The sequence below is a fragment of the Aegilops tauschii genome, chromosome 2, assembly GCF_002575655.3.
Source record: "Aegilops tauschii subsp. strangulata cultivar AL8/78 chromosome 2, Aet v6.0, whole genome shotgun sequence".
NCBI classification, from domain to species: domain Eukaryota; kingdom Viridiplantae; phylum Streptophyta; class Magnoliopsida; order Poales; family Poaceae; genus Aegilops; species Aegilops tauschii.
Window position 1 is genome coordinate 494,399,440 of NC_053036.3, and position 13,806 is coordinate 494,413,245.

General features: G+C 44.6%; 1 long non-coding RNA gene across 1 annotated transcript; it reads left to right on the forward strand.

Moving 5' to 3' along the window:
- The first annotated feature begins 4,274 nt into the window (after nt 1–4,274).
- Nucleotides 4,275–5,839, forward strand: LOC109753535 (uncharacterized). The gene is made up of 3 exons (XR_002230518.4): nt 4,275–4,612; nt 4,705–4,899; nt 5,586–5,839. It is a non-coding gene; the product is annotated as an uncharacterized lncRNA (long non-coding RNA).
- The last annotated feature ends 7,967 nt before the right edge of the window (nt 5,840–13,806 follow it).

Consider the following 13,806-nt stretch of genomic DNA (forward strand, 5'->3'; position numbering starts at 1 on the left):
GATTTTGCAAAAAAGTCAAAAATTCATGTTTGTAAATTTTGCTAACAACTAGACCACATATTACATGGGAATCTTATTTTCTTTTATTTTTTTGACATTTCTATCATTTTATTTTATTTTTTTGAAACTGAAAAGGCGGTCCACGAGGGGGGTGCATTCGGGGGAATGTTTGGGCCAAACTACTAATGGCGCACCGTGGGAGTGGTGCGCCATTACTAATGGCGCACCGTGGGAGTGGTGCGCCATTACTAGTTTAACTAGTAATGGCGCACTATCCCCTGGTGCGCCATTAGTAGTTTTGAAAATAAAAAATAAAAAATATTTTACTAATGGCGCACCGTGGATGTGGTACGCCATTAGTATTTTCACACTAATGGCGCACCAACACATGGTGCGCCATTACTAGTTAGTAATGGCGCACCACATGTACAGTGCGCCATTAGTGTCCATATTGGCTATAGCTGTTTTTGTAGTAGTGAGTTTCCAATCCGCGGCGGGGTCTCGTCGTCCTCTCCCACAGGATGTACTGGAGGAGGCAAATGCCCGTGCCCCAATTTCACACTGGACAAGCTAACCCTGAAGTGCCCAGCGGGGATCGGCTGGTTGTGGAACGTGGGTTGCAAGGGGTTCATTATCATCCCCTTTCCCACGTCCACCTTCTGGCCTTTGATCAAGTAGAGTATGGTGCACGGGGTTTCTTTGGCCTGCAAACACATATGTCTGTGGCGTAAAACATCCGAAAGGCAACGAAAATGGAATATTCTATATATATATATATATGTTGGTGCGACATGTAATTACCGTGACGGTGTCGAGCTCAGCCAAAGACGAAGGCCCACCTAGCGTGCCAGAGACTGAGGACGGGCTGCTATGAGCGGGAGTGGCTGCGAGAGGAGGCCCGGTTGTGTAAGCAAGTGATGGTGCGCTGGTGTTGTTGTTCATGGAGTTGCTCCCGACAAAATTGGGCAACGGGAAATCATGTACCGTCTTGTCAGGATTTTCCTTCGTCCAGTTGATGATAGCTGGAACCAAGTTAGTAGCAAAATCATTTCTGCAGGCAGTTACAGCTGCATTGACTGCTTGCAGTAGCAACTCATTTTTCTCCTCGGCTGTTTTTTTTGCGTCCTCACACTACAAGAAATATGTCAACTAGTGACCTTCTGTCAGTGACCCTGGAAGAATTGGTCATAGATCTATGACCATTTCAAACCAATTGGTCAAAAGCTGTTCAGGGGGCTCCAAACCCTAAACTATAATGACCATTTTTGTCAGAAAGGTCGTAATTTCCTTACACGAAATGGTCATAAAGCAGATAGCACTGGTCCGCTGCCTTATTTCTAGCTGATCACGACCAATATAGATGGTCATAACCTTGTAAATTGTGGTGGGTTGCTATGACTAGGCGCCACCTCATCAGTTTTGCCTATGTGTCATGTCCATGTGGCATTTTTTGCCCCAGGTTGTGAAGCAACCTATATTTCTGTCATTCCCAAAATTCCCAAAAAAATCTCATAAATGCTTTGGGTCATATCTTCGTCAAATATGTAAAAAAACCTTCCTTGCCTAGTTCAAAAATAATTCAACAATATTCATTTTCCTATTTTGTTCAAAACAACACTTTGTGAAGGAAGTACCACTTTGGCATGTCCAAATAGTATCCATTTTCTACAGTGCTTTCCTATGCCCAAATAACCATCCTCCACCAAATGCCAGCTCAATCCATTCATTATTTTGAGCCCAGCTTCAACATTCGTATTTATGTCCAGTGTGGTACTTTGCAAAGCAAGTACCACCTAGGCTCCTCCTTTTGAGCTGAAAATTTGTGAAGACGGTCTTCTTAGTAACTGATCATCCTCAGCCAAAACTCACGCCCATTAGCCATGTACATTTCCCGTACCGCTAATCAAACACTTGGCTGCTAATTCATGTTTGAGCATCGATCGGTCTCCTGGTGAGAATCTTATGTTGTAATTTTCTTCCTAGCACCTACCTGGGGAGTGCCCAAGCCACAAGACATGCCTAGGCCGCCCAGAACACATGGCAACACCATGGTCACGCGGTGACCACGCGGCGGGCATGCGAGTTTACGCGCTCTAGAGTTGGGGCCCTCGGCCACCGCCCAAACCTCAACGTATCGCCACCAAACCATGTATTTATGGTTAAATAGGTACTTATGTAACAAGAAATGATTTTTGGAAAAAATAAATAGCAAACTATGAGGCAGCTGCAGTTCAAATTTGACCCGCTTCCAACTGAATCAGCGGAAATTTGTCTTTTTCACGAGAGGTGGATCAAAACTTTTTACACCCAACCATTTTGTCAATTGTGCATTAAATATGTCCTGGTATTTTAGAAAATTGATTTGGTCCAATTTTGCAACATTTATTTGGGAGGTCCTTCACAAAAAAACCTCCTTTTGGGCACTCAAAAAATGGAAAATGGTTTTTTCGTCCAAAGAAAATGAAAACTTCCTTAGTAACATTGTTTGCCATTCCAATGTGCACCCTTGTGCACAATATGAGATCATTTGAACAAACTATGCCGTGAATGTGGCCATAAGATTGATCATTTGGCTTGAAAGCCATTGATCTCCACACGTGATAGCTCGTTTCTGAGAACACTTTTTAAAAATAATTGCCGTATTACAAGTTTGTTATTTTTCCTGGGAACCTGGCCACATATAATGACACAATGCGAAGGTTTCCCAATTTTTTGATTTTTTTTGAAGTTTTTATGCCCGTTTCAAAATGCAGTCAAAACGGCGGTAATGACCGTTCCTAGCTAGTGGCTGAATCTTGGAAAACTTTTGATGTTTCTCTGATTAAATAGATACTTATGTACCTAGAAATGATTTTTTGAAAAAATAAAGAGCAAACTATGAGGCAGCCGCAGTTCAAATTTGACCCGCTTCCAACTAAATCGGCGGAAATTTGTGTTTTTCACCAGAGGTGGATCAAAAGTTTTTGCACCCAACCATTTGGTCAATTATGCATTAAATATGTCCTGGTATTTTAGAAAATTGATTTGGTCCAATTTTGCAACAATTATTTGGGAGGTCCTTCACAAAAAAACCTCCTTTTGGGCACTCGAAAAATGGAAAATGGTTTTTTTGTCCAAAGAAAATGAAAACTTCCTTAGGCAACATTGTTTGCCATTCCAATATGCACCCTTGTGCACAATATGAGATCATTTGAACAAACTATGCCATAAATGTGGCCATAAGATTGATCATTTGGCTTGAACGCCATTGATCTCCACACGTGATAGCTCGTTTGTGAGAACACTTTTTTAAAATAATTGCCGTATTACAAGTTTATTATTTTTCCTGGAAACTTGGTCACATATGATGACACAATGCGAAGGTTTTCCAATTTTTTGAATTTTTTTTATTTTTTTATGCCCGTTTCAAAATGCGGTCAAAATGGCGGGCTTGACCGTTCCTAGCTAGTGGTTGAATCTTGGAAAACTTTGGTGTTTCTCTGATTAAATAGATACTTTTGTACCTAGAAATGATTTTTGGAAAAAATAAATAGCAAACTATGAGGTAGCTGCAGTTCAAATTTGACCCGCTTCCAACTGGATCGACGGAAATTTGTCTTTTTCACGAGAGGTGGACAGAAGCTTTTGAAACCCAACCATTTGATCAATTGTGCATTAAATATGGCCCAATATTTTAGAAAATAGATTTGGTCCAATTTTGCAACAAATATTTGGTAGGCCCTTCACAAAAAAACTTATTTTAGGCACTCGAGAAATGGAAAATGAATATTTCGTGCAACGAAAATGAAAAATTTCTTAGGCAACATTGTTTTTCATTCAAGATGCAAACTTGTGCATAATGTGAGACCATTTTTTTGATTTTTTTCATGTGTAAAAGTAGAAGAAAAACAAAAGGAAAACACAATTATATGTGCTCTATTCTCATTGGTGGGTTTAGTTGTCACATGGATCGATGACATGGCGCCCATCCATCCGTCCAACTCTCCACCTCTCCATCCAGCCATCCATCCGCAACCCAAACCCTAACCCGCACCCACACTCCTCCTCCCTCAACTCCTCGCCGCCGCCACCTCCTCCCAGATCCCCCTCTCCCTGACCCAAACCTCCCTCTCTCTACCATCCCAACCCCGCCGTCGGCCTCCCCCACCCCCGCCGCCGACGACCTCCTCATCGCCCCCAGCGCCGGCCATCCTCCCTTCCACCACCCCTCATGTCCGAGTCGCCCCCTCGCGAGCCAATTCCCCTCCCCTCCCCGCACCCCCACACGCGCGATCCAGGCGGAGATGGACGCCGCCGTCGCCCCCCATCCCCACCGTCGACGGCCACCACCTCCTCTCCTCGAGGCCCAGTTCGAGCAGGCGAGGCGGATTGGCGGCCTTGGCCACGCTGATCTAGCGGACACAGCTTCGATCCGGAGGAAGGGATTTGGCAGCCATGGTGATGGGGGTCGCCTCCCTCCTCCCTCCCCTCGTCGGAGCTCACCGGCGGGACCCTAGGCTGGCGCGGCTCCCGTGTACAGAAGCCCGTCGCAGCATCGCACAGCAGCAATCCCATCGCCCCAGACCGATGCATGGCGACCTCAGCAACTCTGGCCAGGATGGTCACGGTCAGGGTGAGCCCCTCTTACTCGTAGGCACCGTTATCACGGGGATTAGTTCTCGTCGTGTGATCTAAACTGACCATTTGGCGCTCGCGCTCGTGCAGTTCCACCAATACCAGGTGGTCGGGAGGGGCCTGCCGACGCCGACCGAGGAGCATCCCAGGATCTACCGCATGAAGCTCTGGGCCACCGGCGAGATCTGCGCCAAGTCCAAGTTCTGGTGAGGACATGATTCAAATTCGGAAGCCTCTCAAGAATGCGTGAAGAAAAGCTACGGCCAGATCCTCGCCTTCAACGAGGTGAGCTCTTCTTCCACGCTCATTTGAGTTTACTCCGTGGTTGAATCGTAGCATTGAACAGTCCCTCATTACTGCAGTCGATATTAACAAGTGCAGTGCTCATGTCGTGGATAGCATAACCCACCTGTGTCACACCAGATTGATTTCGATGGTTTAACATAACAAGTACAGCAAGTAGATAGTTTTGTTTTCACTGTGCTAGTCCTAAACCTGACTGCAAAGCACTGTACGTAGGCACTGAAAGGCAGCTGGAAGTCTTTTATAGGAGTATATACTTCTTTTATCTATTATGGGAGTATATACTTAATAGACGGAATAAAGAGAAGAGAGTGTACTTAAACAACACTTCTTTTATGGGAGTATATAATTGTATCATACAATAGCATCTCATGCATTTTCAACTCCTCGTCTAGGCGATACCGAATTGTTCTGTTCATATTTGGGGTTATTCTCGTACAGAGATGTATTTCTCTTGGATTTATGTCTACAGAAGCTGCATGTAGAATTCTGGTCTCTTACATTTTTCATAGAAAGTAAAAGGGAAAAGGTTAATTTTATGTATTAACATGGCCATACTAGAAGGTTAATTTTTTTGAAACAGATATCAAGGGTAATTTGAGTTATTCGTCATCTCCAAAGGCTAAACTGCTGTAGTTCTGCTGACCAACCTGCGTGTTTCACTTCAGGTGTGAGGAGGAGCCTGTGGCTGAGACTGCATCAGCACAGATGCTGCAACCCATCACAGCGAGTTCCTCGGCCTCTGTTACGGCCGATGCAGCAGCAACTCAAGACACCATTCATGCCTCGTGCCACTTCTACATTTTCTTTCTCTGTTCTAGTTACTTATGTGATTTATTCCTGGTACTTGTTGCTGTTGTATTCTGATTACTTGTTGTGACCGGTATTGAGAGATTTTGGTGGTTGCTTTGAGTACATTTAACTTGGAGTTCTTGTCACGACCGGATTTTGGGATATAAATTCCCAGAAAAACGGCCTGTGTGCTCACCAGCCCCAGGATTACTGTTAGCTGATGAGGTACCAACTTGATACAAGAATTCCAAGCAAGTACAAAAATATGTAGTACAAGACCATTCAGGCCTAGGAGTACAACATTTGGTTTGCTAGTGGTTGAGGGCGGAAGCGATTGGGTACATCTGCGTCTATGGGACTCCATTTCCCACAAGAACAGCTGACCAGGATAACGCCTATCTTCGCGAGGCTACAAACGTCAACACGTAGGCCCCGAGGTTGTCACCGCGTGGCTCGTCTCCGAGCGAGAAATCTGGCCAAGACAATAGCCAGGGACAAGCCAGTGAGTACGTTTGAATGTACTCGCAAACATTAGGAACACGGGTATAATATATCAAACATGCTCCGAGTTAAACTAGATAAAACACACATCTGCCACGAAATATATGAAAGGTCATGATGCACACATATGGTTAAAATATACCAAAATAGAATACTGGGTGCCAAGCGAGTGTCTGAATGACTCCTCGAGCGGAAAATGCAGAAATAATAATACTGGTGCCAAACGAGTGTCTGAATGACTCCTCGAGCGGAAAATGCAGAAATAAAAATAATGCCGCAGTCGGGCGTCTGAGCGACACCACATAAAGGGCTTATAAAAGATAAATGAATAACACGCATGCCGCAGTCGGGCGTCTGAGCGACACCACATAAAGGGCTTATAAAAGATAAATGAATAACACGCATGCCGCAGTCGGGCGTCTGAGCGACACCGCATAAAGGGCTTATAAGAAAAATAATTACAGTGAATATCCAGGAGGTAGGACCATCCCAGGGATACTCAATAATATACATAATATAAATGGTTAGTACAAAATATAATAAAGATCAATGTCATAGTCATAAACAAAATTTAGTACAGTCGTTTCTCCATCCGAAAACCGATAATTTAGTCAGGCCGTATCTCCATCCGAATACCGTTACAGAGTTCTAGATGAATCATTCTCCATCCGAACACCGTTACAAGACTCAACTCAGACTGTGGTTTCTACTCAAGAACATGACTATCTGACAGGATGTATCCTGTGCAGAGGGAGTACCATTTTCCACGAGTAACGGGTTTACTTAGTCCCTCTGGACTAATTCCGTCTACGGTCTTCTGATTGAAAACACGCCCGACCTGCACACACCAGCTTAACTCACCAGTGCCTGGAATCACCCACGACACCTGCCAAGCAAAACTCTAAGTGGGGAGGCAACAACCTCGACGTAGCATGGGATCACAAAATTTATACCGCACGCAAACTGGGGGAAGCTATCCCCTTCGGCAACAACCGAAACACCCATGCCCCCGGACCAAATGACAGGCTTTAATCCGTGGCCACGGGACCTTCATCACGGCCTCTCTGTACGGTGTGTGCTTTGGACAGGGGTTGACAACCTACTGAACCATACCCTATCCCTGCAGGGACAAGTGGTGGTACCGACAAAGAAGGAAGCTATAGATCAAGACTTGGCCTACAACCGACTCAGGTGGTCCAGGCACCCACCAAACATATCACCACTAATGAAATAAATCATCACTCCTCGAGCCTCACCAAGCTATGCCGGGCATACTCGTCTCGACGAGGGATTAGGGACGAGCTCGTGTCTACCCAAGACCACGACTCTCCCGGCTTCCTACCGGTGTGCAAGAGAAACTCACGAGGATGACCCAAATCACTAGTGTATCCACCTGCTGACCACAAAACAATTCCAAAGTGCACTTATGCATGAGACTATGTCGGTACATAAACTATCACACACTCCAAGCCAAAAGGTATTGTGATCACATCCAAATACCACAACAGAATATTATGCCAAAGTTCAGAAATGCTTGCCTTCAAAAGTATGCAAAGGATGCACTTATTGGAAGCTTTCCTTTCCCTCCAAAAATCCTATTTTGCAAAATACACAAATACAAATATTTCAAACACAGTACCAAAACTTGTCTCAAATATTTTTGAAATAAATCTTAAAATAAACTAGATTAAATTTGAGAGAGGTAGGAAAAAGAATCAGCTCATTTGGAGTTTTATTTTAAAAGTTATAGCCAGTCAAAGTTTGGTCAACTCTGTTTTTAAAATAAAACCAGAAAAAGGAAAACGCTTCGAGGGAAATACGCTTACGCAGCAGGGAAAACGCATTCGGGGTTTTGCGCCTCCACTCAACCAGAGAGAGGGCGGACGTGCGGGTCACTGACAGTGGGTCCAGAGGGCCCACTAGTCAGGTTTGACTGGTCTCCCTCTCCCTCCTTTCTCTGTGCCCGAACGGTGGCGAGGCTCCGGCGATCGCCGGCGACGAACGGCGGCTCCCCGAGGGCATCCAAGGGTGGGGATGGAACGGCCGGACCGAGGCGGTCCTCTGGGTGGTCGTTGGGTCGGCGGAGGTGGAAGGAATCGCCGGCGGCGAGCTCCGCGGCGGAGGAAAGCTACGGTGGTGAAGTGACTTTCGTGCTCTGGTGGTCTCCGATCGAGCTTGGGTAGCTGGGCAGCTCCACAAGGCTACGGGGAGGATCTTGGTGGCGCTGGATTGGCGAATGGGTGGCCGGTTGCGACGAATCGCGCCGGGGCTTAGCGGCGGCCGAGCTGGCCGGAGTTGGGGAGGGCGGTCCTCTCTGGTCAATCTACTGCTAGGGGAGCTCTACGGGGTGGTTCTGAGGTCGTGTGAGTGCTCGGAGGGGCTCGGGGATCCTTTATATAGTGTGGCGAGGCTGGACCGTGGCGGTAGAAGATAGGATCACCGGCGACAGCCGTTGCTGTAGTTGCAGGGCATCTTGGCGGCGACGAACGCGTTCCGACGAGTGGGAGGATAAGCATGGCCTGTGCTCTGAGGCAGCTGTCGTGCGCTGGTGGCTTGGGCGGCGCCGTCCGCGGCGGAATCCGCTGCCGACGCCGGCGTACCGCCAAGGGCGCGGCCAGCAGTGCAGCAGGACGCCAGAGGGATCGTGGAGCAGGGGGGCGGCTAGTGCGCGGCTCAGCGATGCAGAGGGGGCCAGGGTCGGGTCGCGTCGAGCGCGGCAGTGCGGCGTGTCGGCGTAGTGCGCGCGCGTGCAAAACGTGCGCTCTAGGCGCGCCCAGAGCACGCACGGCACCTGCTCGACGAAAAGCCAGCGCGCTCTAGAGCTCGAGGGTGGAGCTGGCACTGCACAGGATGGGGGTAGGGGTAGCAAGGTATTCAGTGGACAAGGTGGATAGGTCAGGGGTTCAAGTCCACCATGCAAACCAGAGAGCTTGCCCAAAATGACTGTGCACACCAGGTGTTCGACAGAAAGCCAAGTGCACTTAGATAACTCTTGGAGTGGCCAAAATCTCCAGATCAGTGTCTCTTTAGATGCAGGAGATGATGGCAAGGTTAGTTTGGCAAAGACAGAAAGTTGATAGTGCAAGTTTTGCAAAACACCAGTTTTGGACAGAAAGAAAAAGGGTTTAGAACATGCACTTCAAAACCTCCAATGAGCCCAATCTCCTGGACTTAAGAGTTTGGTAGGGAGGGCTACAAGTAGGAGAAAGCTCAGGGTTATTAGGGCAAAGAAAAACATGGTTGCAGTACAAATCACCAAATTGGACCAGAATGCAAAAGAGGCTGATCCACTCAAATTTTCCAAGGGACATCACTGGGTTTTTGCTTGAAGATGAATGGTATGCATCCACTGACATCTCCAAACACTTGGAAGAATTTTCAGAAGAATATTTAAATGGGTTGCAGTGCAAAAGTGCCTACTGGACCAGATTGGAAAAGTTGGTGTAGAGCTCAAAATCTCCAATGGCCAAGAGGTATTTCTACAAGAAAGTGATGTGGAAACATCACATGACATCTCCAAATTTTGGTGGAAATTTTGAAAGCATTTATCAAATGGTTGCAGTGCAAAGTAGGCTCCAAATGCAAAAGAAATCATTTTAAAGGAATAAAGCTTTGAGTAAAATAAGCCTTGCAAATTTGGATCCACTGATGAGGAATTGTTTTATAAAAGAGAGTAAACAAATCCAACAATACCTTTGAAGGTTTTTCCTACTTGAGGTAAAAATCCAGGGTCACAAAAGGTAAAACTTGACAATAATGGAAAAGTTTTATTTCCTGGCAACATTTTAATAAATAAAACAAGGCCAAAATTTTGGGGTGTCACAGTTCTCCAGTACTCCTAGATTTGCTACTCAAACAAATTTGGAGTACTTGCACTGGAAAGGAGTGAAATACTCCTGGTACTTGCATAGGTTTAAAAATGGTAGGCTCTTGTGAAATGGTGTGAAATTTTGATTCTGTTTGGGTTTGTACCTTTTGCCTACCACACCTATGCATATCATTTGTTTTATCTGTATTGCTTACAAGATGAAGATAAGATTTATCATATGTGCAATTTCAGATCTGATTCGCAACTCATTTAGTGGTATGCTCACATCCGTTGAGTGCTTGGAGCAAGGAGAAAGCTCGAAATGCGAATCATAAGTCGAAATCGTGTGCCTATAAAATCCTTACATGTCTTTGAATTGTTTTTTAGTAGTTGTCTTTGTTACTCTTTCTGTTCAGAGAAAAAAAAATAGATGATGCCTACAGCAGGTCGCTTTGTCATCAGCACCTCTCCTTTGCTTGGTAGCTCCAGTCCAATTTTTCTGCACCCTTGATATCCGTTGCCATGTTGTCTGTTATCGGCATTTTTATTTGTAGAAACCTGGTTGATGTAAGAAGTTACAAGTAGTCAAGTACTGATATTTATGTATGTCCGTACATGTGAACTCATCCCTTCTATATACATATGTTTCAAAATCACTTTTTACTTGGCATTTTGTTTCTTTGCTCTGTACAATGTTCTGTGTTGTCCATTGTTTTTTTCCTTTTCCTAATTATACTACAGACCTCTACATGCTCCTTGTTTTGCCTGTCTAAATATGTATGTTTGCCTTTTTGTTTTCGAATGACAAAGCACATCTCAAGCTAGTCTCTGTTTACAAAAATCATGTTTCAGAAAAAAATAATCTCTGATTAGTGAGCAGCTTTGTATAGTTCCTGTTCATTCAACTACACATAGTTTTCGGCTGGATCTCTTTGATTCATCATCATTTTTCTAGGAATGGAACAAAGATACATTCAGACAATTTTTATTGTGTAATGCACTGCAACATTCATATGTTCTATAAAACCTGAAATAATTTGGCGCTGCAGCTTGGATATTGTTTCAAATTATAAAAACTGACTATTCCCAATAATACACCAAATAATTTTGCAGGAACAAATGTTGTGTGAAGCGAATAAGTGCCTTTGAAGAAAATTAAGTTCACCTCTCCGCACAAATTACCCTGCTGAATTGTTTTATCTTCAGAAGAAATGAACCTGGTTATGGTTGGTGTTTGCACCCACTCGCCTGAACCTAAATACTGCACGGAGCATGCATCTGGTTCTCTTGTTTTGAAGCTAAAGCCATTTTGTACTTACTTCTGAATGTACACATATAAGTGTCATCCGGCAATTGCTTCTTCTGCATATGCTTGCAACTACAGGCGAAACAAGGACCATATACATACCTGTCTCTCTAAAAAGAGTAACAAGCGTACTAATGCTTTAAAGGCCAAACAGAAATCAGTTAGCATGTATGTATCAGTATATACAGCTTTTGTACACTTGTCGTTTGCACATTTAGTTCTGTTTGATTTAGTTATGTTCTATACTACTCATAACTATCCTGTCAATACATGCTTGTTCTGTAACTTGTTGTCTCGATTGTTCAAATGATAATTAAGTTGTGTTCGATTGATGTCCTGCTAGCTGCTACTATTAATTTTTACTGCCATGATGTTGATACTTCTTAGAATATGTTCAATGCCTTAATTCTAGTAGTATTTGTTATCGAAAACATGATTGTATTGTGGGCCATCAAGTTCTTGGAGTCTTCTTAGAGCTTGCTGGTATTTCCCTTTTTCCACCAATATAATATTTGCTAATATTTACTCCTCATGGTTGCTACTGTTATCCATGCCCTCATGCTTCAGGATCGACTCCTAGCTGCTTGTGTATCTGTTTATTATTCTGTTCATTATTCTTTTCCTAGCTGTTCTTTGTTGGAAGATATTGCTTTCATTCTGAATTGGCAGCCATGATAACGATCATTTTCATTCTTCTACAGGAGCTCTAGGTTGAAGAAGTTAAAAGAAGGGAACGCTTCATCTTTGTAGCTAGTTTTATGTTCCTGCATGTTGTACTTCATAGCAGCACTTCCTGGGTGTTCCTGGGTGTTCTAAATTCCTGGATGATGTGAACTATGGCATGATTGTAATATATATAATATACTCATTTTGGTCGTCATTTGTGAAAATTTGTGTGATTGAAATACTGGAAATATTGATCATTTATTTTTTTAGGTGATGATCATTTATTGTTGATACATTAGAAATGAAACAAATACCATTTGGGCCCTAAAAAGGCCGCAAATCAAACAATTCAGAAAAAAGAACAAAATCACTTAAAAATCATTTGTGAAAAGGTGAAGGCCAAGAAGATAAAAAGGCCTAGGCCCAAAAATAACGAGGCTGAAATGTTGGGCTTGGCCCATCTACTTGACCAAAATTAATATGAGAAAAAAAAGAAAAAGGCTGAATTAATGGGCTTGGCCCATATAAACACCCAATTGGACCGGGCCGATTCTAATTTTTGACCTTTTCAATTGGTCGCAATTTTGCCACGTCAGATTGCAACATCGGATCTGACGTGGCCTGGGCAGACAGCCAGTGACCAAAACAAAAGGTCATGGGTTCAACGACCTTCTATTTTGGTCGTAAACGTCTACGACCTTCTCATAGAGAAGGTCGCTAATTTCAGTTTACGACTGCCAGCTTTTGACCTTCTGTTTTTGGTCACAAAAAGGTCGCAAATGAAAAACTATGACCTTTCAGCAGCCAATAGTGACGGTCACAAGTTGACATATTTCTTGTAGTGTCAGCTGCTTTTTTCTCGACCGCAAGCTTCACCTTCGTGTCGATGTCCGCCTGACTAAACTTCTTTTTCTGCTTCTTGGCCTCCGGGCCCTCGTTGTAAAACACCTTCCACGTGGCGCCGTCTCCAGCGCCGTGCACACGACCATATTGCGGCCGCTGGCCCAAAGGGAGTCCCTTAAGTTTCTTCAAGGCCCGGTTGAGAGGGGTGTCCCACTTGGGCCTCATCGGAGAAATAGGACTTTCGGCTGCAAGCTGGTGTTGCTTCTCCTGCAGAAGGAGCATGAACCGTTTAGGAATGTGTAGTCGACTAGATATGGAGCTAAATGTATGGTGGTAAAAGAATAATTACCAGTAGTCTAATCAATTTCCTCGTGATCTTGTCTGTGTAAAAAACCTTCTTTTCCTTGACCCACTTGTAACGGGCCCTGATGAAGTCACGCTCCAAGGGGTTGGTGAACTTCGCGAAGGGGTCTGGGAGACCCGCGGCTTCATGTTCTGCATCCTCCTTATCCCATATGGGCCTTTTACCGAGGTAGCCACGGCTTCCGAGGTGATGCTTCCCCGTGTTCCTTTGCTGAAGGCTCTTGAATTTCGCAGCCTTAGCCTTGGCTGCCTCGGTAGCGCAAGTGTCCTTGAACTTTTCGAACTCCTCTACCGTAAGTGTCGGATCTTCCTCCAGAATCTTGGACAGGGGTTCCTCAGCCTCAATAGCTCGTTTCACCCTCCCTTTCCAGGAGGCCAAATCATTGCTGAACATGCCCATGGCGTGATTGTTAATCTTTTTCATCTTCATATCATCCCATGGTTCTTCTATGTTATCATCCCGGTCGGGGAACTTGAATCTCTTGTGCAACTTTGTCAGGAGCAACTGCATCAAATGTTCTTTACTCCTTAAGTCATCGTCGTTGATGCTCGCGCATTCCCGTAGGATGCATCCTACTTGGTTCCCATAGCACTTGCGAGGTTCTTCTGG